Genomic DNA, 25,607 nt, shown 5'->3' on the forward strand with positions numbered 1-25,607 from the left:
TGTGACAATAAACCTACACTCAGTTTGTTATAACAAACTTGAGGTGTTTTTTCTCCCCTGATATGTCTCTAGACTGCAAGTAGAAAGTTTACATACTGGATGGGATTAAATAATGACTCAGGATCTGCCAATCAAACTCTGCTCTTTCTTGTAAACATGCAAACAGAACAGCAAAATCTCTTAGACACTTCATTTCTTCCTGCAGGACTTAAATATGTAAAGAAATCTTTTCAGTTTCCTACTCATCACTTAGGAAGAGTCACTGTCAACTATATTTGGCCATCACTTCTGCTTTAAAGTTAGTGAGCATTTTGAAATGCACAGGCTTTCCCTGTGTGACAGGAAGGTCTCAGCATGTGAAAAGATCTGCCAAACTCAGGGTTCATAGTAACTTGTTCTACTTTGTCCTGTAGAGAGTTTCTAATATTAGGGAAAATCTGCTAAATGTTCTATCTCACTGTGCCTTGTGCTTCATGTAAATGTTTTGAGCACATCTACATTTGGTACAGGAATGTGTTCTTTAGTACAGGGGTAAGACAGTTTTCGAGAGAGAGAGTTTTCTCTTTTGCAAAGGGTACTGCAATGATACTACTGTGCAAAACAGCTGCTGGGAGGATTACTCATCAGATTTGATGTAGTGTTGCTTTAATATACCTCTGCTGCACTGTATCTCTGGCTGTATATAACCTTGTTTGGATGTCGTGCAAGAAGCTGACTTGAAAGAAGCAGACGTGACAGATTAGGGGCTGAATGGTAATTCTACAAAGATGCTTCTCTCTTTTGAGTCAAGGAGAGTATTCATGGTTTAATGTCTGTGGTGTTCTTAGGCTGATAGGTCTTTTCCAATAGAAACAATTCTATGATTCTATGATTTTTCAGTGATAACAGTAGTGTATGCATAAGCCATTAGAAAAAGGAATAATAAAATCATGGAATCATTAACAGTGGAAAAGACCTCCAATATCATCAAGTCCACCTGTCAACTCAATATCACCATGCCCATTAAAGCATGCCCCAAGGTCCATGTCTACCAGTTTCTTGAACACATCAGGGATGGTGACTCCACCATCTATCTGGGAAGCCTGTTCCAATGCCTGACCACTCTTTCAGGAAAGAAATTTTTCTTGATATCCTATCTAAACCTCCCCTAGATTAACTTGAGGTCCTATCACTAGTTACTTGGGAGAAGAGTTTGACCCCACCTCACAAGAACTTCCTTTCAGGTAGCTGTAGAGAGCTAGATTAAGTCTACTATAATTAATCATTTGTGTGACATAGGTAGAGCCAAAGGAGTGGTGACACTACTAAGTATGAAGATTTGTCTGAAAAAAGGGATGAAGACTATCTCTTCTCACTTCCTCCTCTTAGGATATCCAAGACAGTTTTTTAATATGGAATTCAAGCCTTAAAATCATAGAATAACCATTGAATTGGTTTTGTTAGAACACTATGATCACCAGGTCCAACAGTTGACCCAACACCAACACCATATCCCAAAGTGTCAATTTCTTAACACCTTCAGGGATGGCGACTCTACCACCTTCCTGGTCAATCTATTCCATTGCTTGACCATTCTCTCAGCAAATAAGTTTTTTCCTAATATCCAATCTCAACTTCCTCTGGCGCAACTTGAAACCATTTCCTCTTGTTAGTATTAGTGGAAGCTGATAAAGGGCCCTTAAGCTTATCTGCTGAAGTTTGTCCAAATTTAGTTATGCAGATCCAGCCTTGGACAGTGAAATCGTTTGGACGTGGCCTTTGGTGATCCTGAAATTCTGACTGGGAGAATAAAGTCACTGATGTAGATTCAGGAAGCCCTTCTGGCTATCTGGATCTGACCTTTGCTGTCTCTGATGCTATGGCTTTTATTCTTCAGCCAGTTTTAAGAATCAGCAGTCACACAGCTGTTTAAATGTAGCTGGAAGACTGTCCACAAGTTTCTCATTTGAGAAAACGTGAGAAGGAAACATCATGTGAGTGATGGCAGTATAAAAACTCTCAGCAGTGCTGCAGAAGTACAGAACCATGACTGGCATAAAGTTAGAATGAAGTATGCAAAGGAAAGGTCAAAATGTTTTCCCTACAGAGCAGTGAAGATGAAACACAGATGAAATATTTGAGGATGCTGTGCTTTGCTTATCTGTCGTTGTTCAAACTCTATGAGACTCACCAAGCTCAATCTCAAGCACTGTGTTCCTCTTACATGTTGGTCTTGGCAAATTATCTGATAAGAAAAGAAGCCTGAAGTGTTTTATTTTAATGGAAAAAATTTGCTATACTCTCACTTTCTAGTTCCATTTTATTCACCCTCAGATGGATCCGTATAAACAAGAAGTATCAGCACAGAGCACAAATCTCCCTCTTTTTCCTCGCAAAGGGATTTCATCAGGCCCTGCTTTTTCTTTCTTTTTTTTTAATGTTGTTTTGTTTGTTTGTTTGTTTCAGCTGCCCATAATGAATATGAGGAGATGTGCCTGCTGTTTGTCATTGTCCTTTGGAAACATCATCTGGCTTTTATGGCTTCCCTTTCTTGGTGTGTTTTAAGTCATAATTGTGTTTCAATTAACACCAAGCAATGCCAAATACGTTAGCTGAGTCTTGCCTACTCCAGCTTTAAAAGTACATTAAGAACAGTGATGATCACACAACTTCAAACTTAATAAACCTGAGACCTTCCTGGGGCTAGATTGGCATTCAGCACAACCTGGGCAGAATAAGCATATTGACAAGAAAGTTAAATTATTTTACAGAGCTGCTGAAGCTGGAAGTACAGAAGCCTCTGATAGTCTTTTAACTCAGTATGTGACAAAAATCTGTAATACAGTAGAAAGCAGCAATTTGGAGGCAATATCAGGTGAATACTGGGTGCAATTATTGGACAATGACAATAGATGCTGGAAAATGGCAATAAAAAACCTCAGGATTATATGAATTTCCTAGATTATTTCTGCAGGAATCTCAAAACAGGTGATGTGATAGGCACTGGAAGAAGAAAGTGATGTGGAACTAAGTGATTTACCAAGAACTATGGAGCAATCACTGCTTGGGAAAGCATGCAGTCTGCAGGTGAAATGCTGCTGATATATCTGGCCCTTGCAAGTCAGATACTTTCATTACAACTAAGCAAGACTACATGGACATCTCCAAACAAGCAAGACAGCCAAAAGTTAGGTGATACAGAAGTCATGGGATTCATCCCATGAAGTTCCAGTGATGGCTACCAGGACATAGCTTTCTAGCAGCCAAGTGGCTTCCATTTCCAGTTTGATGCAATGCTGTGTTCTTCGGTGCAAAGGGTGGGCTGTTGCCTGTGTCACCTTCTTTAGAGGAACACCCCTTAACTCTCCTGAGGCCTTTCATTAGTGCTTCTCTGTTGACTTCTACTACCTCAGGAAATCATTACCTCTGATGGCTCATTTCTGTAACTGTCTCCAGCACACCTTGGAGCAACAGGTTGAGAGCCTTTGCTAGCTCTCTGACTTTCTGAACTCATAGAATCATTAAGGTTGGAAAATACCTCCAAGATCATAATGCCCAACTGTAAAATGAACACCACCACACCCACTAAACCATGTCCCAAAGTTGGCACAAACAAAATGTTATCATAGACTTGTTTTGTTTGGAAAAGACCTCTAAGATCATCAAGTCCAACCATCAAACCAACACCACCATGCCCACTAAACCATGTCCTGAAGCCCCATGTCTACATGGTTTTTGAATACTTCCAGGGATGGTGACTGCACCACCTCCCTCACAGCTTGTCACAGACAAACCTGTTATTATCCCTCTCACCCTTCAAGCCTCATTTCAAGCTCTGTCAGTAAGTCCAGTCAATAAGACTCCCTGCTTTGAGAAAGGTGAGCAAGCCTGGTGTCATGTAGGCCATCCCATTATTGAAAATCCCCAAACTGTGGCAGTGACACAAGCCAAGGATTCAAGTATTAATAGAATCAGTTCCTTGCAATGTTGCTGCCCACAGCTGGAAGGAGAGAGGAAAAAACAACCTGTGCACCCTTTAGGAGGGGTTTTGATTGGGTATTAGGAAAAAAAAAAATTTCATTGAAGGAGTAGTCAGGTACTGGAACAGGCAGCCAAAAGGGATGGTGAAGACACCAACCCTGGAGGTTGTCCCTGTCCCAAATTACACTTATTTTGAAAATTCCTATTACATAAATGAAAGCTGCAATAGACATTTAAATCTTAGTTTGAATTTTATTGAACTTGATTTTATTAAAGTCTAACACTCTACAATTAAAATTTATTGTCCTTCACCAATTAGATTTTCCTTTTCCAAGTCTATCTCCAGCTATAAAGCAGTTCCTAACTTTGAGAGAAGACAATTGAATATGTGACATTCTCAGGGCTTGGAACCCTAAGAACATCTATCTGGATAGTTTCAATAAATTAAATAAGGTTTTTAAGGAATTCTACTCTCCTCTCCCTTTATTTACCCTCTGTAACTCCAAATAATTCATCTCTGGAGAGGCTGTGACTTTCTTCAGGCAAAAGAGAGAAAAGACAAAGTGTTCTGTAGCAAAAATAGAACCTGAATAGCACAAACCTTGGTGCAGAAGTTCCTGTGTGAAATTCTTGTGACGTGTCATCATAAGCTGTGCACTTCGTAATGTTCCTGGGCTGATAGATGAGGTTTAGTGTTAACAGAGGGACAACTAACGGCAGCTTGCTAACAGTATTTATCCCTTCGACATTAAGATACTGCGAATATGAAAACCAAGAAAGTGTTTTGTTAACCTCTGGTGTCTGGCCCAAAGTGATCCAGCTGCCTTATCCACACAAGATTCAGAGACTTATATCCATGGATGACCGGATAGAAGAGTGGGGGGAGGGCTTTGTTCAAGAATGAATTTGTCATAAATCTGAATAGAAATTAGCCTCCTTTTTTCTAATCAGCATTTCCAGGATTTGTTCTTTTCCCATAGGCTGCTGCTTTGAAGAAGCACTCCAACAGATCCCTTTGCTCCATTACATAGATGTCTTTACTAAATAGTGGCTGAGATATATTCTTACTCCATCATCTAAGTCTGTGCTGTACCGTATTTGAGCCAGCAGATACCTAGTACTTGTTTAGTTGAGAAAGGAAAAATTTAAGCATGATTAAGCAGTGGAATAACCTGTTCTAGTGCCCTTGAAGTCTTCAAGAACAGAGATGGATTTCTCTTCTGAGAGAGATGTTTCACTCAAGGTACTGAGATAGCTAAAAAGCTGGATAAAAATCAGGCAGTCTTTAATAGAAAAAGACACACTGGGGTTAAATGTTGAATTAGCAATGAGCAGTCTTGTTTGATGGTGAATTACGCCAATCAGTGCCTTCAAGCAGGATTTCTTTCTGAGAATTTTCCTGTGGTCAGGTTACTGTTAAACTGATTATTTTCACAGATCACTGAATCGCATGATGGGACCTCTGGAGACCATCTAGTTCAACCTCTCTGCTAAAGCACTATCACCTAGATTAGGTTGCACAGGAACACGTCCAGGTGGGTTTTGAAAGTCTCCACAGAAGGAGACTCCACAACTTCTCTGGGCAGCCTCCTCCAGAGATCTACCACCCTAAGGTAAAGAAGTTTTTTTCCTTAAGTTCAAGTGAAACTTCCCGTGCTTAGTTTGTGCCTGATGCCCCTTGTCCTTTCACTGGCCACCACTGAAAATAGTGCAGCCCCATCCTCGTGACCTCCACCCTTTAGATATTGATTAGCATTGAGAAGACCCCCTCTCAGTCTGCTCTGCTCCAGGCTAAACAGCCCCAGGTGCCTTAGGCTCTCTTCATATGGGAGATGCTCCAGTTCCTTGATCATCCTCATAGCCCTCCATTGGACTCCCTCCAGTAGTTCCCTGTCCCTCTTGAACTGGGGAGCCCAGAAATGGACACAATGCTCCAGGCGTGGACTCACCAGGGCAGAGCAGAGGGGGAGAAGAACCTTCCTTGACCTGCTGGGTACAGTCTCCTAAATGCACCCCAGGAAACCACTGGCCTTCTTGGCCATGAGGGCACACTGCTGGCTCATGGTAAATGATTGTTAGTAAACATAGAATCATTGAATGGTTTGGGTTGGAAGGGACCTCCAAATGTCATCTAGCCCAATTCCTCTGCAGTGAATCATACTCCAGCACCCCCAAGCACTTTTCTGCAGGGCTGCTCTCAGTTTCATCATTCCCCAGACTGTATTTATATCTAGGACCATAAACTTTGACTTCATGCCAGTCAGTGCTCTGTTAAACACTAGTAGAAAACCTTTCAGTTCCTCATTCACACTTCTATTGTTATATGTTCTCTGTTGTTTGTGTTTTTTTCACAGTCAGATAATGACAGATGTTTTCTTCCTAACTAATGCTATCTTAAAGGGACATCCAATTTTCTACTCTTTAAAAAGGGCTGCCTTTTTTTTTCTTTCCCCAAATTAAGAATCGTAGAATTATCTTGGCTGGAAAAGACCTCTAAGATCAACGAGTGCAGCCTTCAACCTAAGACCAGCACAGCCATGAAACCACGTCCCAGAGTGCCACGTCCACACATTTAAATTCTCAAATAGTTTATATTATTTGGCAGTCTTGAGCTCTTTCTGGATAGGTTCTCTACCAAAAAAAAAAAAAAAAATTTTCTGCCTTGCTTCTCATTATGACTTTTTATATTGGAAGATTCTGCTCATATGCAAACCTTGATGCTGACTGCAGGGCCTCTGAGGCAGTGCCATGGCATAAGTATGCATTGTGGAGCTTGGACGCTCATTATATTCCTTCAAAATTGCAAGAATTTTAAACCAAGAGCTTTGCAGTTATGTCAGGGAGACCTCATTTTAAATGTTACAGCGTTCTGTGAAGGCTCAACATTTATTTCTTTATTTATTCTCTTAGGTTTTTGCAGAGGCACTTGATGCAAAAAGGCAGGAATTTATGAAGTGCATGTCTTGATTAAGATAACGAGAGGTGGTATGGCTGCTGAAGGAAGAACTCATGGAAATTCTGTTCTGTAACAGCCCAAGGTTCATTACCATTTCCAAAACAACAACAACAACAAAAATCTATTAATAAATCAAGACCCTTCGATTTTTTACTTTAGGCCATTGAAGCTCCCAGCTTGTTTATAATATCTCATGAAGCAGCCATTAGGTAATGGTTGGGCTCAATGTTCATAGAATCATAGAATCAATAAGGTTGGAAAAGATCTCAGAGATTATCAAGTCCAACCTATCACCCAACACTTCACAACTAACTAAACCATGGCTTCAAGTGCCACATCCAATCCCCTCTTGAACACCTCCAGGGACAGTGACTCCACCACCTCCCTGGGCAGAACATTCCAGTGGCCAATCATTCTGTCTGTGAAGAACTTTCTCCTCACCTCAAGCCCAGACTTCCCCTGGCACAGCTTGAGACTGAGTCCTCTTGTTCTGGTGCTGCTTGCCTGGGAGAAAAGACCAACCCCCACCTGTCTACAATCTCCCTTCAGGTAGGTCTTTTCCAACCCATACAAATCTATGATTCTTTGAAGCCATCCCTATTGCTTCATGCATAGAGGAGGAAGAGGGCATCGAGTCCATCATCAGTAAATTTGCTGACGACACCAAGCTGGGGGCAGGAGTTGATCTGCTGGAGGGTAGAGAGGCTCTGCAGAGGGACCTCGACAGGCTGGACAGATGGGCAGAGTCCAACGGCATGAGATTGAACACATCCAAGTGCCGGGTTCTGCACATTGGCCACAGCAACCCCATGCAGAGCTACAGGCTGGGGTCAGAGTGGCTGGAGAGCAGTCAGGTGGAGAGGGACCTGGGGGTGCTGGTTGATGGTAGGCTGAACATGAGCCTGCAGTGTGCCCAGGCAGCCAGGAGGGCCAATGGCATCCTGGCCTGCATCAGGAACAGTGTGGCCAGCAGGAGCAGGGAGGTCATTCTGCCCCTGTACACTGCACTGGTTAGGCCGCACCTTGAGTACTGTGTCCAGTTCTGGGCCCCTCAGTTTAGGAAGGATGCTGACTTGCTGGAGTGTGTCCAGAAAAGGGCAACAAAGTTGGTGAGGGGCTTGGAGCACAAGCCCTATGAGGAGAGATTGAGGGAGCTGGGGTTGCTTAGCCTGGAGAAGAGGAGACTCAGGGGTGACCTTATTGCTCTCTACAACTACCTGAAGGGGGGTTGTAGTGAGGCGGAGGTTGGTCTCCCAGGCAACCAGTACCAGAACAAGAGGACACAGTCTCAGGCTGCGTCAGGGGAGGTTTAGGCTGGAGGTTAGGAGGAAGTTTTACACAGAGAGAGTGATTGCCCACTGGAATGGGCTGCCTGAGGAGGTGGTGGGGTCGCTGTTGCTGGGGGTGTTCAGGGCGAGGCTTGACAGGATGCTTGGTTTAGTTGATTAGATAGTGTTGGATGATGGGTTGGACACGATGATCTTGAAGGTCTCTTCCAACCTGGTTTATTCTATTCTATTCTATTCTATTCTATTCTATGCTATTCTATTCTATTCTATTCTAAGAATAAAAACACCACTGAGAAATACACTCTGTAATACCTTATTCTAATGTTCAGTGAAATAACTTTGATCTCTAAGGCACTAAGTTGGTTTTTTGGGTGGTTTTTGTTATGCTCCTATGTTTTCTAAAAATTATGTTCACACATCATATTTAGAATCATAGATTGCATTGGGTTGGAAGGGACCTTTAGAGGTCATCTAGTCCAACCCCCTCTGCAGTAAGCAAGGACATCTCCAACTAGATCAGCTTGCTCAAAGCCCCATCAAGCCTGGCCATGAACATCCCCAGGACTGGGGCCTCCACCACCTCTCTGAGCAACTTGTTCCAATGTTCTACCACCTTCCTGTGCAATCTAAATCTACTCTGCTCTAGTTTAAAATCATTGCCTCTTGTACTGTTGCTGCATGCCTTTGTGAACAGTCCCTCCTTCAGTTTTCTTATAGGCACCCTTCAGAAACTGGAAGGCTGCCAGAAGGTCTCCCTAGAACCTTCTCTTCTCCAGGCTGAACAACCCAAACTTGTAGAAGAGGTGCTCCAATTCTCTGACCACACTTGTGACCCTCTTCTGGACCCACCCCATCAGGTCCATATCCTTCTTGTCTGGATGGGCCCAGAGCTGAACACAGTACTCCTGGTGAAGTCTCGCCAGAGCACATCAGATGTGTAGAATCCCCTCTCTCAACCTGCTGGCCATGCTTCTTGTGATGCAGCCCAGGATGCCACTGACCTTCTGGGCTGCAAGTGCGGATTGCTGACTCATGTTGGACTTCTTATCTACCAGCACCCCAAGTCCTTCTCCACAAGTCCTTTGCCTGTATGTGATTTCACATGGAACTAAATTCTTGAAATCTCTGTGAGAGGATCTTATTAATATCTGAGGGGTGGATGTCAAGAAGAAGGGGCAGCCTCTTTTCAGTGGTGGACAAGGAGGCAAAGGATATGTACTGGAACACAGGAAGTTCTACCACAACATGAGGAAAACCTTTACTGTTAGGGTGATGGAGCACTGGACCAGGCTGCCCAGAGAGGTCATGGAGTCTCCTCCAGAAACATTCAAAATTTGCTTGGACACATTCCTGTGTGACCTGCCCAAGGTGATCCTGCTTTGGCAGGGGTTTGGACTTGAATCTTCAGAGAAGCTTTCCAACTCCTACCATTCTATGGTTAAATTTATTAACAAAACAAAACAAACAAAAAAATCAGTAAGTAATTTCTAGTCTCTGTGTGAAGGGACTAATTTCTATCTTGTACTTTTCACCGCACAGAATCTAAGCCACTCCAGAGGTCCCTTCCAGCCCTTACCATTCCATGATTCTATGTGCATAGCTGCATGGACTTTATGGAATAGAATAGAATAGAATAGAATAGAATAGAATAGAATAGAATAGAATAGAATAGAATAGAATAGACCAGGTTGGAAGAGACCTTCAAGATCTTCGTGTCCAACCCATCATCCAACACCATCTAATCAACTAAACCAAGCATCCTGTCAAGCCTCGCCCTGAACACCCCCAGCAATGGTGACACCACCACCTCCTCGGGCAGCCCATTCCAGTGGGCAATCACTCTCTCTGTGTAAAACTTCCTCCTAACCTCCAGCCTAAACCTCCCCTGACACAGCCTGAGACTGTGCCCTCTTGTTCTGGTACTGGCTGCCTGGGAGAAGAGACTAACCTCTGCCTGACTACAACCCCCCCTCAGGTAGTTGTAGACAGCAATAAGGTCACCCCTGAGTCTCCTCTTCTCCAGGCTAAGCAACCCCAGCTCCCTCAGCCTCTCCTTATAGGGCTTGTGTTCCAGGCCCCTCACCAGCTTTGTTGCCCTTCTCTGGACACGCTCCAGCAAGTCAACATCCTTCCTAAACTCGCAGTGTTATAAAACACACAAATCAGTTCCTATCAGCTAATGCTCCACCTGATGCAAAACTGGCAGAGAGATCCATCAGAGCTTGAAATGCAGACAGGGAGAATTCTCTGTAAAAGCAAAATCATCCTTTTGGAAACTCACAGCTGTCTGGCTGGAATTTCTGATCCTTTGCTGGCCTTTGAGATGTGAAGCATGATATGCTCAGCAGTTAAAAGTCTTTTCAGTTTAGGATGATGAATTTCCAAACAACCTGACAAAAGTTAATGCAACTTTTCCGACTTACATTGTACGACTGTTGATTTAAGTGATGGAAATACCAGCTGGACCATTTATTTCCTTTATAAAAGGGACTTATTTGCAGCCAAAAGCAGTGCACAGGTGGGCATTCAAAGAGATAGATGAAAGTTCATACACTCTGTTTACAACTTAGCATGGCATCAATCTGGTCTGCTGTAGTCTCGACAGCCCTGTGTAATCTGTGCAGTGTAAAGGATGTGGGGATTAATGCTGGAGAATTAGATGCTATCCTTAGCTCAGAGCAGCTGTAATTCCACTGCTGCTGGAAGATAATAGTTTTAAGATCAATTGCTTAGACTTTGGGCCACAGGTATGGTGATTTTAAGCTCATAGTTTATGGTGGATGGGATATCTACTTTTGGTTTTAAAATGTCACATAATGTGTCAGTATTTTCTGTCATTGGGTGGTTAGAGTGGTAAAAGACAAAACCTGTGAGGATTTAAAATATATGCCACAAAATAGTTCTTGATGTTGTTATTAACTGGTTTGAGGAAGCCACATGCTGCTTGCACTCGAGTCACTTTATTAAGGGATTTTTCAGTCTTTCTCAAAAGACTTCAGATTTATTTATTAATCCCACATCTGTCATGGGTCTATGAGATAAATTTAACATAGGATTGGACTTGATGATCTCAGAAGTCTTTTCCAACCTTAATGATTCTATGATTCTATATTCTATATCCATCACTATACATTGTGTCCAGTTCTGAAGCACCCAACACATGAAGGACATTGAAGTGCTGGCCACAAAGGTGAGGCCACAAAGATGACCAGAGGGCTGGAACACCTCCTCTGTGGGGATAGGCTGAGAGAGCTGGTGCTGTTCAGCCTGGAGAAGAGTAGGCTCCAGAGAGATATCACAGTGGCTCTCCAGTACCTGAAGGGGGCCTACAATAAAGCTGGGGAGGAAATTTTTCAAGGGCTTGTAGTGATAGGATTAGGGGGAATGGATTAAGACTGGAAAAGTATAGATTTCTATTGGATGTTAGAAGAAATTCTTTACAGTGAGGGGAGTGAGACACCAGAACAGGTTGCCCAAGATGGTCATGTATACCCCCATCCTGGAGGTGTTCAAGGCCAGGTTGGATGAGGTCTTGAGCAACCTGTTCTAGTGGGAGATGTCCCTGCCCATGACAAGGGGGTTGGAACTAGATGATCTTTAAGGTCCCTTCCAACACAAAGCATTCTATGATTCTATGATATGTACAGACACATGGATACCAGCTGAATCCGAGTTAGGTAATAAGATAAATGAAGATTAAAAGAGAAAAATAATCATAATTAAGAGGAATAAATAATTTTGACAATCTGTGATTATTTGTAAGATCATATAGTCCTATCTCTTTCAGAGTAGTTGTAACCAGCTGCTAAGAACACCAACACTACCAAGTCCACTCCTAAACCATGTCCCTAAACACTCCATCTACAAAATCAGCAAGAACTTTCAGTATCACTAAGGTTGGAAGAGACCTCAAAGATCATTGAGTCCAACCTGTCGGTGGCATTAAACCTGGTACAAGCTTCCTGAGATTTTTAAGTCTTTTGACCAATGCTTGTCTTGTGGTTTTAAGGTAAAGAGGAAACTACTTCAGACTTCTGGCAGTGTTTTGATTTTTATAGTTGTTTGACTTCCTTGAAAGTCCAAATGAAAAAAAACCCTAAAAATCTCTATTTCCAAGAACTTCTCTTTTCTTGCTTATGAGCAGGAATTACTTGTTTTATCTGTCCTCCCCCTGAAACACTCTTTTTGACTCTATTGCTGTGACAAAGGATGGGTTATTTCATTAGGGAAAAAAATGCAATAATGAAAGCAGTGCAGATTCCTGTAATGAGTGTAAAATTGTGGGTATAAGGAACACCTGAACCACTGGAGAGCCAGACAGCAAATCATAGAATCATAGAATGGTAGGGGTTGGAAGGGACCTCCAGAGATCATCAAGTTCAACCTCCCTGCCAAAGCAGGATCACCTAGAGCAGGTCACACAGGAATGAATCCAGATGGGTCTTAAAAGTCTCTAAAGAGGGAAACTCCACAACCTCTCTGGGCAGCCTGTTCCAGTGCTCCACTTGTATTCCTTTCTTGAGGAAAAGAACTACTGGTCCCTCTCATTCCATGGCTAGCCTGTCTCTCTGGTAAAGAAACCTCAGTGTTTGTCCTGCCCTTCACTCCACAAACATAGTTGTGTAATTAATACTGAACAAAGTTACCTGCTGAGCTGCTAAGTGCTGGTTTACTGTGGCACACCCCATTTGTACAAACATTTCTGGACACGGCAGGCTGCTCCTAGCATGTCAGGTGCAAGGTTATTCCTCACTTCAAACATGCTGTCCCCCAAAACCTCTTCAGAGCAGACACACATCTCATGAGGACTTTCAGAGTGGCAGGATGTGTCTCATTATAGATAATTACTACTTTTGTACTCTTGCCATAACTGAAGGACACAGAAGAAGCAGCCACTGATTCATAGAATTACAGAATCGTAGAATTATTTTGGTTGGAGAAGACCTCTAAGACAATTGAGTCCAATCATCAATCCAACACCACCATACCCACTAAACCATGTCCCAAAGTGCCATGTCTACTTGGTTATTGAACACCTCTGGGGATGTTGACTCCACAGCCTGTTGCAATGCCTGACCACTCTTTCAGTCAAGAAATTGCTTGATTATTTTCTTCTTTTTTTTTTTTCCCCACAGATACCTTTTCCTTCTTCATGAACACTTGGCAACTTCTGTGGGGGATTTTTGGTACTACCTACTTCTCTTTTTGTGTTTGTTGAAAATATATATTGCTGCTTTCATGTAATTTCATTTCTTCCTCAGACAGAGCTTTTACTCGCAGTTATCATCCTTCTTTGTAATAAAAATGTTAAAACTCCTACTTCTGTTTACATTTATGTTTACTTGCCAATGAACTTCACTAGTGATTTTCTTTATTCTTGAATAGTAAGCTCTCTGAAATATCAGCACTGTGTGGGACACTTTTCATCCATGCTTAATGCAACCAGGAGAGGATTTTTGATTCTTGAGGAAGAACTAATCTAATCCCTCTTCTATTTTATTCCTTGAAGAGTGACCATTATGATAGAGGGTTAGCAGACCAAAGCCAAGTTAAATAGCAAAATGTGATTTGCCTGGAGTCCCAACTCAAATAAATTGAAATTATGAAATCAAGGACATTTAAAGATACATTTTGTGAACCAGGTGGAAAGAATCTAACCCCTGTGCAGCTCAGGGTTTTGTCTGCGTTGTTGAAAAAAACAATTGTCCTGGTCGTAGTGCCTCTGAGACAGAAAACACAATCTGAAATATTTTCTTCAGTCACTTTGAGGACACCTTAATGCTTTGTTGTTTTGTTTGTGGCTTTGGGTTTTTTTTGTTGTTGTTGTTTATGTTTTTTGTTTGTGTTTCCCCTTTTTTTTTCCTTTATTCTTTGGTTGTTTGTTGCTTGGGTTTTTTTTGTTTGGGTTTTTTGTTTCTGGTGGTTTTTATTGGTTGTTGTTCTTTTTAGGGTTTTGGTTTGTGATTTGGTTTTTGGTTGGTTTGGTTTGTGGGATTATATTTTTTTGCTGTTGTTAGTTGCTTTTTTAGAACTCTTGGGGTTAAGATCAAGTCCAGCCACTCTCCTAGACCTTGCAGTCCCACCACTACTACCAAGCTACTAAAATATATTTCATGTAACAGGGTTTGCCTACAGGCTTCAGCTTTCTTCCTTCCCTTTCACAAATTCACATGCACATGTGCAAACACAGTGTGGACCTCCACGACCTGGTGCAAGTGTTGGCAGAGCCCTATTACAGATTCCACTAGATCAGATTGCTTAAGGCCTCACCCAGCCTGGCCTTGTACACCTTCATGGAGGGGGCATCCACAACCTTCCTGGGCAGCCTGTTCCTGTGTGTCACTACCCTTACTGTAAAGAATTTCTTTTATTGTTTTATTTTATTTTTTTATCAGCTCCCTATTAAAGACACATGGAGAAGTGGACACTGCTGCTTTACATTTCTACCTCTTTTGTTGATCACCTTGGCTTGGCTAGGCTGGCTGGATTGTTTGCAGCAACAAAGCCATTAAGTTAATTTAGGAAATCGTATCTAGAGGTAACACAGGTCAATAACAAACTGCAGCTTCTGCAGTCATCTTGGCAAGAGAAAGAGGATTGTGCTCCTGAAGTATGTTTCCCACATCCAGAGCCTCCTAAAGGTACAACCTGAGTGACAGATCTTTTAAATTTAATCTTCTTTAGGGCTGTACTTAAAAGCACTGTCTGGAAGTCCAGACCCGTGGTGGTATCACCATCATTACCAGCTTGTCTTGGTCTCAGCAATTCTTTCAGCACCACAGAAACTTTTTGGAATATTCTGCTAACATTTAGGAGCAAACATTAACATCCAAGATAATGTGTGGGGAAGAAAAATTGCCAGTCAGGAGAGAATGATGCTTGTTTAGTGCATGGCTGATATAATGAATTTTCTTGTTACTAAAAATGCTGGCCCTCTTATAACACCTGACATATATATAACATCTGAATGTCCCTGGCAGCAGAAAGGTCAGGCTGGAAGACGTGACCAATACTGTTGTCAAAGAGCTCATATATTTCAATGCCACTTTTATTGTGCCTGTTGTTTGGCACATATTGGGTGAGAGCAATGTGATTTTTCATCCCTTTTTAAAAGTAGGTAATGGATAGCACTTGTTTAGAGGCACAATACTTTCATTAAAAGCATTCTGTGCTAGATGGATCATACCTATCTGTTTTCCTTCCTTTTTATTCCCTCCCACACACTCCCCCCTTCCCCCCCTTTTTTTTTGTCACAAGTTGCTCAGGGACACCATACCAGTGACAAAGAATGATTTCCCAAACAAGGTAATGTACAGAAGCCAGTGGGTAAGTCAAGTGCTTCTTGCCTATTCATTCTGCTTCTCAGACAGTGTCTGTATTGCTTGCTGTCTTGACAGGCATCGTTTCTAAGAGTACCCTGAAGATAGTACAGCAGCAAACATCAGGTCATGTGGATAGCCCCTTCAGTGTGCTAAGTGAAGGGGGTTACTTCATAATGGTAGTGTCAACAGGATTGATATAAAGTCATCTTCTACGTGACGGCAAAGTACTTGGAACATGCCTACAGTTATCTACTGCAGACAAATCACATCCTTATTCCAAGACATTTTTCCTGAGGAAGAAGAGGACTATAGAACAATTCACTGTAGTGTCCTACTAGATAGAAGTGGTTTTGGTAAGAACTGCATTCAGTTGCAGAAGACATAAAAGTGAGAAGAAAGAGCAACTACTCTGTACCAGAGAAGCACATGAAGCCTTTTGAGCTTAGAGATCCCACAAGGAGTATTTGATGCACTCTTCACAGAATCACAGAATATCATTGGTTGGAAGAGATCTTCGAGATCATCTAGTTCAACCTTAGACCCAGTACTGCAAGGTCACCACTAAACCATATCCCTAAGCACCAGGTCCACATGCCACTTGAACATCTCCAGGCATGGTGACTCCATCACTACCCTGGACAGACCATTTCAATATTAGACAGCCCTTTCAGCGAAGAAATATTTCCTAACATCTAGCCTAACCTCTCTTGGTGCAGCTTGAATTAATTTCCTCTAGTCCTGTCCCCTGCCACCAGGGAGAAGAGGTTGTCCCCCTCCTCACTCTGACCTCCTTTCAGGAATCTTAGAAAGCCATGAGGTCTCCCCTCAGCCTCCTTTTCTCCAGATTGAACAATCCCAGCTGCCTCAGCCACTCCTCAGTGGACAGGTGCTCTAAGGCCTTCACAAGCCTTGTTGCCCTCTTACTGCATACCAGGTAGAAGGAGAAACATGGAAGTCCTGAAGAACAAAGTTTAATTCACAAACAGCCTTGCTTACACACACAAATGTAATCTAAGCCAAATCTTTAGATTAGACATTAGGAAAAATTTCTTTACTGAAAGAGTGGACAGGCATTGGAACAGGCTACCCATGGAGATGGTGGAGTCTGTGGAGGTGTTCCAAAACCATGGAGACATACCAGTTGGCTGGGCACATAGTTTAGTGGGCATGAGGGCGCTGGGTTGAAGTTTGAACTTGATCTTGGAAGTCTTGTTCAACCTTAACGATTCTATAAGTCAAAGTCTAGTTTTCTCTCTCTGGGAGAGCAAGGTCACTTGTGTTATCTATTATTTTGCATTCTACTTAGGGAGGATGGTAGGCTTGTAGGAGAGGATTCTATGCTGAAAAAAAAAGTCCTCTCACCTACTTTCATCTTAGCAAAACTTCTTTATGCAGATGTATGTTTTCCATGTGCAATATTTTTCTCTTCTCTATTATTTCTGCTGTCAGTATCTATTAGCTAAAGACTTGCACGAGCGGAGTATGATGGGGAGAAAGTAGTATTTTCTAACAAACACTATCATTACCTATCATAATCTACTTAAGTTCTCACTGCACTACAATGATTCCTTGAACTGCAGCTACAGCAGAGCAGTGGCAGATGACAATGAAACCTTGGACTGTTTGAGGATAATCTTCTATAACCACTCAGGATTCAGCTAGTGGTCCACTGGAGTGGGGATTCAGGTACTTCTTGATTAAATTTCCCAAATTACTCTGTTCCCCACCAGCCCTGTTTGATGCCTCCAAACATCCAAACACCTTTGTCTGTAAGGTAGGAAGATGTGGGAGAGTGGCAGAAAAACCCTGCAATTCAGACACAGGATTCTCTTTTTATTTTGGGACTCAGATTATTCTTATATTGTGACAACAGAGAATTTTAAGCTTGAAGGGCTGTTCTGCCCTGAGGAGACTTTGTTACTGTTGTTACAAGAAAGTGGTCCTATCTATAATCATATTAACATCCAACTAGGCACCAAATACCAGCTGTCATTTCTATCAAACTCAATATGGAATCACAGAATTGTTTAGGCTTGTGGTGGTGAGAGAAGGCACAAGGCTGAAAAAGTCCTCTAAAATCATCAGGTCCAACCAATAATCCAGCACTGCCAAGTTCACCACTAAACCATGTCCCCTAGCACCACACCTTTTAACACCTGCAGGGATGGTGACTCCATCACTTCCCCAGGAAGCCTGTTCTAGTGCTTGACACTTTTTTGGCTGAATAAATTTTTCTTAATATCAAATGTAAACCTCCCCTGGTGCAACTTGAAGGAATTTCCTCCTGTAGTACCACTTGTCACTTCAGAAATTGCACCACTTGTTACTTAAGACATTGCAAGGAGAATCCCAAAGCTGATCCATCCCTCTGACTATTACCCTTGGCTGGTAATACAGGCTGGGAGTGATGAGATTGACAAGAAGGGCACCAGGGTGATTAAGAAGGAGTTCAGGGACCTTGGACAATTGATTGATGGGGCAGGAGCTCAAGTGGTGTTCTGCTCAGTTCCCTCAGTGGCAGGGGAGTACACTGAGAGGAACGGGAGAACCCACACCATCAACAAGTGGCTTAGGGAATGGTGCCAGCGGCAGAACTTTGGCTTCTTTGATCATGGGGTGACTTTTACTGCACCCAACCTACTGGGTCCTGATGGGGTGCAGTTATCTAGAAGGGGTAAGAGAGTCCTAGCACTAGAATTGGCAGGGCTCATCAGGAGGGCTTTAAACTAGGTCTGAAGGGGGTGGGTGAGGATATCGGGTCCCTCTGCAGAGGAAAGAATAGGGCACAAGGTAGGGTCAATTGAGAGGTCGGGAGCCCAGCTGCAGTGCATGTACATCAATGCATGCAGCCTGGGCAATAAGCAAGAGGAGCTGGAGGTCCTGGTCCACCAGGGTGACTATGATATAGTCGCCATCTCAGAAACATGGTGGGACAACACGCATGATTGGAGTGCTGCACTGGGGGGTTACAGGCTCTTTAGGAGGGATAGGCGAGGGAGAAGAGGAGGAGGGGTGGCCTTGTATATTAGGGAGTCACTTTCTGCCACAGAACTTGAGGTGGAAGATGAGGGAATTGAGAGCCTGTGGGTTAAAATCAGAGGGCAGCCCAACAAATCTGACATCCTGGTTGGAGTCTGTTATAGACCACCCAACCAGGATGAGGAGGCTGATGAATTATTCTACAAACAACTGGAGGCTGTTTCAAGATCATCAGATCTTGTCCTTGTCGGTGACTTCAACCTGCCAGATATTTGCTGGGAACTTAATTCAACAGAGAAGAGGCAGTCCAGAAGATTCCTGGAGCAAATGGAGGACTGCTTCCTGACGCAGCTGTTAAGTGAGCCTACCAGGGGACAGACTCTGCTTGACCTGCTGCTCTCCAATAGGGAAGGGCTAGTGGGAGATGTGACTGTGGGAGGCTGCCTAGGGTGCAGTGACCACGAGATAGTGAAGTTTTCAATATGCAGGGAGATAGGGAGGAGCACCAACAGAACCTTCACCTTGGACTTCCGGAGGGCAAACTTCAGCCTCTTTAAGAAACTTATTTGTAAAGTTCCCTGGGTACCAACCCTCATGAACCGAGGGGTCCAGGAGGATTGGACCTACTTCAAACAGGAGCTCTTGAAGGCACAGGAAGTGGCGGTCCCCATGTGCCGAAAGATGAGCCGGCGGGGAAGGCGACCGGCCTGGATGGACAAGCAGCTCCTGGAGGATTTAAGGGGGAAAAAGAGGCTGTATCACCTTTGGAAGGAGGGGAAGGCTTCTCGAGGTATGTTCAAGGAAGTGGTTAGATTATGTAGGAATAAAATTAGAGAGGCAAAGGCCCAGTTGGAACTGAAGCTGAACACCTCTGTGAAAGACAATAAAAAGCAATTTTACAAATATATCAACTCTAAAGAGAAGGGCAAGAAGAACCTCCACTCCTTACTGGACCTGGAGGGGAACATGGTGACTGAAGACGAGGAAAAGGCTGAGGTCCTGAACACCTTCTTTGCCTCAATGTTTAACAGCAAGGCAGGAGTTCAGGACGAGTGGCCTCCTGAGCTGGGCAGTAGGGTCGGGGAGCAGTGTGATGCCCTGGAAATCCATGAGGAATTAGTTCGGGACCTGCTGAGCCACTTGGACACACACAAGTCCATGGGACCGGATGGGATCCATCCCAGGGTGCTGAGAGAGCTGACAGATGAGCTGGCCAAGCCACTCTCCATCATTTCCTCCAGTCCTGGCTCACTGGAGAGGTCCCAGGTGACTGGAAACTGGCCAATGTGGTCCCCATCCACAAGAAGGGTCGGATGGAGGAACCTGGAAACTCCAGGCCAGTCAGCCTGACCTCAGTGCCAGGGAAAGTGATGGAGCCGATTATCCTGGTGGCAGTAACTGCACACCTGAAGGATGGCCAAGGGCTCAGGTCCAGCCAACATGGATTTAGGAAGGGCAGGTCCTGCCTCTCCAACCTGATCTCCTTCTATGATCAGGTGACCCGTCTGGTGGATGTGGGGAGGCCTGTGGATGTGGTCTACTTGGACCTCAGCAAGGCCTTTGACACCATCCCCCACAGTAAACTGCTGGCTAAGCTGTCAGCTCGTGGCTTGGACCGCAACACTCTGTGCTGGGTTAGGAACTGGCTGGAGGGCCGAGCCCAGAGAGTGGTGGTGAATGGTGCCACATCCGGCTGGCGGCCAGTCACCAGTGGCGTCCCCCAGGGATCAGTGCTGGGCCCCATCCTCTTTAACATCATCATTGATGATATGGATGAGGGGGTTGAGTCAGTCATCAGCAAATTTGCAGATGACACCAAGTTAGGAGCAGATGTTAGTCAGTTAGAGAGTGGAAGGGCTCTGCAGAGGGACCTTGACCGACTGGACAGATGGGCAGAGTCCAACGGGATGGCATTTAACAAGTCCAAGTGCCGGGTGCTGCACTTTGGCCACAGCAACCCCATGCAGAGCTACAGGCTGGGGTCAGAGTGGCTGGAGAGCTCCTAAACAGAGAGGGACCTGGGGGTACTGATTGACAGCCACCTAAACATGAGCCAGCAGTGTGCCCAGGTGGCCAAGCAGGCCAATGGCATCCTGGCCTGTATTAGGAATAGTGTGGCCAGCAGGAGCAGGGAGGTCATTGTGCCCCTGTACTCTGCATTGGTTAGGCCACACCTTGAGTCCTGTGTCCAGTTCTGGGCCCCTCAGTTTAGGAAGGACATCGAGACACTTGAACGTGTCCAGAGAAGGGCAACAAGGCTGGTGAGAGGCCTTGAGCACAAGCCCTATGAGGAGAGGCTGAGGGAGCTGGGATTGTTTAGCCTGGAGAAGAGAAGGCTCAGGGGTGACCTCATTGCCCTCTACAACTACCTGAGGGGTGGTTGTAGCCAGGAAGGGGTTGGTCTCTTCTCCTAGGCAACCAGCACCAGAACAAGGAGGCACAGTCTCAAGCTGCACCAGGGGAGGTTTAGACTCAAAGTGAGGAGAAAATTCTTCACTGAACGAGTTGTTTGTCATTGGAATGTGCTGCCCAGGGAGGTGGTGGAGTCACCGTCCCTGGAGGTGTTCAAGAGGAGACTGGACATGGCACTTGGTGCCATGGTTGAGTCATGAGGTCTGTGGAGACAGGTTGGACTCGATGATCCTTGGGGTCTCTTCCAACCTTAGTTATACTGTGATACTGTGATACTGTGAAAAGAGACCAATACCTCCCTGGATCCAACCTCCTTTCAGGGAGTTGTAGACAACAATGAGGTTTCCCCTGAGCCTCCTTTTCTCCAGATTAAACAGCCTCACTTCCCTCAGCTGCTCCTCACAAGACCTGTTCCAGACTCTTTACAGGCTTCATTGCCCAATTTCAGTTAGCCAGCAGTATGAACAATAAAAGTGGAATTATTTTTGCTACTCACAAAATTGCAATTTCAGTTTTGCACTTATGTTAACTTGTAAATATTTCACCTTGTACACTTACATGGGTTTCTTGCTAAACATATGCAAGAATTACCAAAATGGCCATTACATGAGACTGTATTTCTTTTTGGAAAGTGAACAAGAGGAATCATCTTTTATACTTTTTTTTTTTTCAAACCAGAAACACATCCATCCATGAAGCCGAACCTAGTTTATCAAGAGAAACTTGGAATTCATCCTTATCTATTGCACTTTCTTAGACCTTTTGGTAAGGTAAATGAAATCTGGTTTGAAAAAAGAAAAGGAATTCTTACTCATGGCCAGAGAAGACCATAAAGAGCAAATTTACATATTTCATTTTTATATAGAATGGTTTGGGTTGGAAGTAACCTCCAAAGGTCATCTAGCCCAACTCCCCTGTAGTAAGCAGGGACATCCTCCATTAGATCAGGTTTCCCATAGCCTTGTTGAGCCTGACTTGTTATATCTCCAAGGATGGAGACTCAGCTACCTCCTTGGGCAACCTGTTTGGACTTGATGATCTTTGAGGTCTCTTCCAACCTTGGTGATACTGTGACACTGTTCCAGTGCTCCACTACACTCATGGTAAAGAACTTCCTCCAAATGTCCAACCTAAATTCACTCTTCTCTAATTTAAAATCAGTGCCCCTCTTTCTGTCACCACAGGCCTTTGTAAGCAGTCCCTCTCCAGCCTTCTTGTAGGCCCCCTTTAGGTGCTGGAATAATGTGCTCTGAGTCTGTCTTGGGCTGTCCTGAAAAATTTAGACTCAGTTCTGGAATGAAGCAACTGGTTGTTGTTTTTTTCTGTAAGGAATGCCAGTGCTGACTGGAGGGAGGTGTTCATGAATGTGAAATGGAATCCAGGTTATTGAAGACTCCCTTTTAATGCATTGAAATGGAAGTTTCTCCAGTGATTGAAGAGGCTGTTAATTATGCAATGCCAGTCTTGAGATCTGAACTAGTATCTCACACTTCTCATTCACTATCATTTTCTCTTTTGATATAGATTCCTTGCAGATTTTGTCATATATTTTATACTTTTAGTCCCCTTTTCTGGATCATAATTTCTGAAAATCATCTTGCTACTCAAGATGTTCAATACCAAGTTGGATAGGGCCTTGAACAAGCTGGTTTATTAGAAGCTGCCCCTGCCTGTGGCAATGCCAGTGACGAGCAGTGTGAGCAGTCTGGCAGTGCAGGCCTAGAGCCTGACATGGTGGTAGGCCATGCTCAGCAGAAGTGCAGAGCCAGCTAGCAGTGTACCAAAACAGTGCTGTCTTGGAGCATGTAACTAAAACAAGACACTGGTAGCTAGAAACACAGCAAGTTATCTTGGGACAACAGGACATGCACCTGCATCAACAAACCTCGCGTGTCATCAGTAGTTGGACCAATAATCTATAATAGTGTGATGTGTGGTCACTCATAGGGAACCAATGAAGCCATGCCAATAAGGCACTCCGAGTTTATATAAGTTGTAGAAGTTCCCTTGCTAGGCACTTCTGCCTTTCCTGTCCCTTCTCTTTCTATTCTTTACCTCACTGTGCTATACTCACACCATAGGCCTGCACCATAGGCCTGCAATACTGGAACAATAAAGGAACAATACTTGATCCTATTGGTCAGCTGTATTGATTCCAATCTCCGTCGTCCCATTACCTGCCTATGGCAGAAGGGTTGGAACTAGATGATCTTTAAGGTCCCTTCCAACCCAAGATGATGAATCCAGCTATGTGATGTTTAAGGGAACAATACAGATGAGACATGAGGCAGAGATTCTTCCTCATGAGGGTGGTAAGGTGCTGGAACAGGTTGCCCAGAGTGTGGAGGCTCCAAATCTGGAAATGTGGAAAGCCAGCTCAGATGGAGCTTTGAGCAAGATGGTCTAGTAGGAGGCGTGCCTGCCCTAGGCAGGAAAGTTGAACTAGATGATCTTCAAGGTCTTTCCAACCCAAACCATTCTATGATTCTACGTATTATAGAAGGTTAAAAGTAAAACCACCTCCACCAACAACAATAAAACCTCAAATCTTTTACTCCAAGGAATTTGGAATATTACAATGAATAACCACGTTCAAATGAAATATTAGGCATTACAATGTGTTGTAGGTTACCGGAAAACAAAGAGAAACTTCTAGAAATGAATCTTGTGTGTGTGTGTTTTTATCCAAATCTTAACTGTTCAAAGGGAAAGTCAGATTCTATAAAAATAAGGCTGAAAACAGAAATGTAAAAACTGCAATCCTCATTTATATAAAAAAGACTTTTTGCTCATAAATGTGAAGCCTGGCCATTCTGGTCATTTATCTTTTGTTGAAAGCAGCAGTTTATCAGCTCTGGTTTGCCCTCTGCTTTTCTTCTTTCTAAGCAACAAGTCAAGTTCCCTAAGGTATTTGGCCAGGCAGTGAAAAAATAACTTTTGTTCTGCTATTTATCTTTAGGTAAGCATTTTTCCATATCAACTTTGTTCTTATCCTGCACTGCTCATTCCTGGTCATTTTATTTTGCTGTTCCAGCATACAATAGGGAAAAACCTGAAAAGTGCATTCCAGAAGAGTTTGTAGGAGCAGCTATGGTTGTCATCAGACTGACCGTCCTTCAGCCCCCAAACTTGCATTTATATTGAACAAACTTACACAGAACCATAGAATCATGGAATTGTTTCATTTGGAAATGATCCTAAAGATCATTGAGTCTAAACGTTTACTTGATGTTGTCAAAACACTGTCAAAAGAAGAACATGAAACTGTCACGTTATTTCAACAAAAAGCCTTGACATTCATATTGTTTTAAAAAAATATATAAAAAAGAAATATTAATAAAAATACCCAGCGGCCTAAGCCTATCTAGATTTTCTTGCCTAGAGTTGGATTCAAATTCAATAAATTTAGAAAGTTGTTCTAGGTCTGATTTTAAAAAGCTTTAGATCTGCAAAATGCAGATTCTAAGGAATGGGACATGAATCACTTCCAAAATAGGAATCTTCAGGGAGGGGACACCAGAAATACAGGGAAGTACAAAACTGTCCCAAAACACACTGTATCTGCACTGTATCTGCCAGGTTCTCCCAGGCAACCAGCACCAGACCAAGAGGACACAGTATCAAGCTGTGCCAGGGGATGTTTAGGCTCGAGGTGAGGAGAAAGTTCTTCACTGAGAGAGTCATTCGTCATTGGAATGGGCTGCCCAGGGAGGTGTTCAAGAGGAGACTGGATGTGGCACTTGGTGCCATGGTTTACTCATGAGGTCTGTGGTGACAGGTTGGACTTGATGATCTTTGAGGTCTCTTCCAACCTTGGTGATTCTGTGATTCTGTGCATATTTTAGCCTGGACTAAAGATGGTGTTGCCATCTCAAAAGACCAATTCTTTCTTTTTTTTTTTCAGTGTCTCATAAGAACTCAGTTACCTTTGGGTGGCGTGGCCACTTTCAGCTACTGAAATTAGCTTTCTCCTGTAAGAAAATGGACCAAAGGAGGCAAAAATTGAGTGTTTAGCAGAGCTCCCTGGGCAGCACATTCCAATGGCGAATGACTCTCTCAGTGAAGAACTTTCTCCTAACCTTGAGCCTAAACTTCCCCTGGTGCAGTTTGGGACTGGGTCTTCTTGTTCTGGTGCTGGCAGCCTGTGAGAATTTCATACAAATAATAAGAAAATAAGATAAAAATAAAGGTATATTCCCGAGAAAAAGAAAAGAAAAAGAAAAATTGGACCCAGATATGAAATCAATAGAACACCAGTGCCACAACATAGTGACAAGGGAAAATTTTTACTGTCTGCCACTCTCACCACTGAAACATTTGGGCATGGCATCACCACACAGAACTGGCAAAGATGTCTAAGCAAGGAATTACTTTTCATTTCATAAAGATGTTTTTCCCCTGCTTCTGAAGGCATTCTCTTTGGTTTTCAAAAGAATCTATAATTTTTTTTTTTAGTCTATTTTTTACTTTGCTATGGGAATTTGTGTGGTTTATTTTTTCTATGTGTATACTTTGTATGAGTCTCTTCCAGCATTCTTTTTTTTTTGCATCACAAGGTTCTTATCCCAGCTTCTCTGTTATTCTGTCCTGATAGAATTCTTTGTGCCACTCAGATCATTCATTTTTTCATGACTTTTATGTATATGATAAATGGCTCTGGATGGCAGTTTTCCCCAGTTCAGAGCAGTG

The sequence above is a fragment of the Dryobates pubescens genome, chromosome 1 (genome assembly GCF_014839835.1).
Source record: "Dryobates pubescens isolate bDryPub1 chromosome 1, bDryPub1.pri, whole genome shotgun sequence".
NCBI lineage: Eukaryota > Metazoa > Chordata > Aves > Piciformes > Picidae > Dryobates > Dryobates pubescens.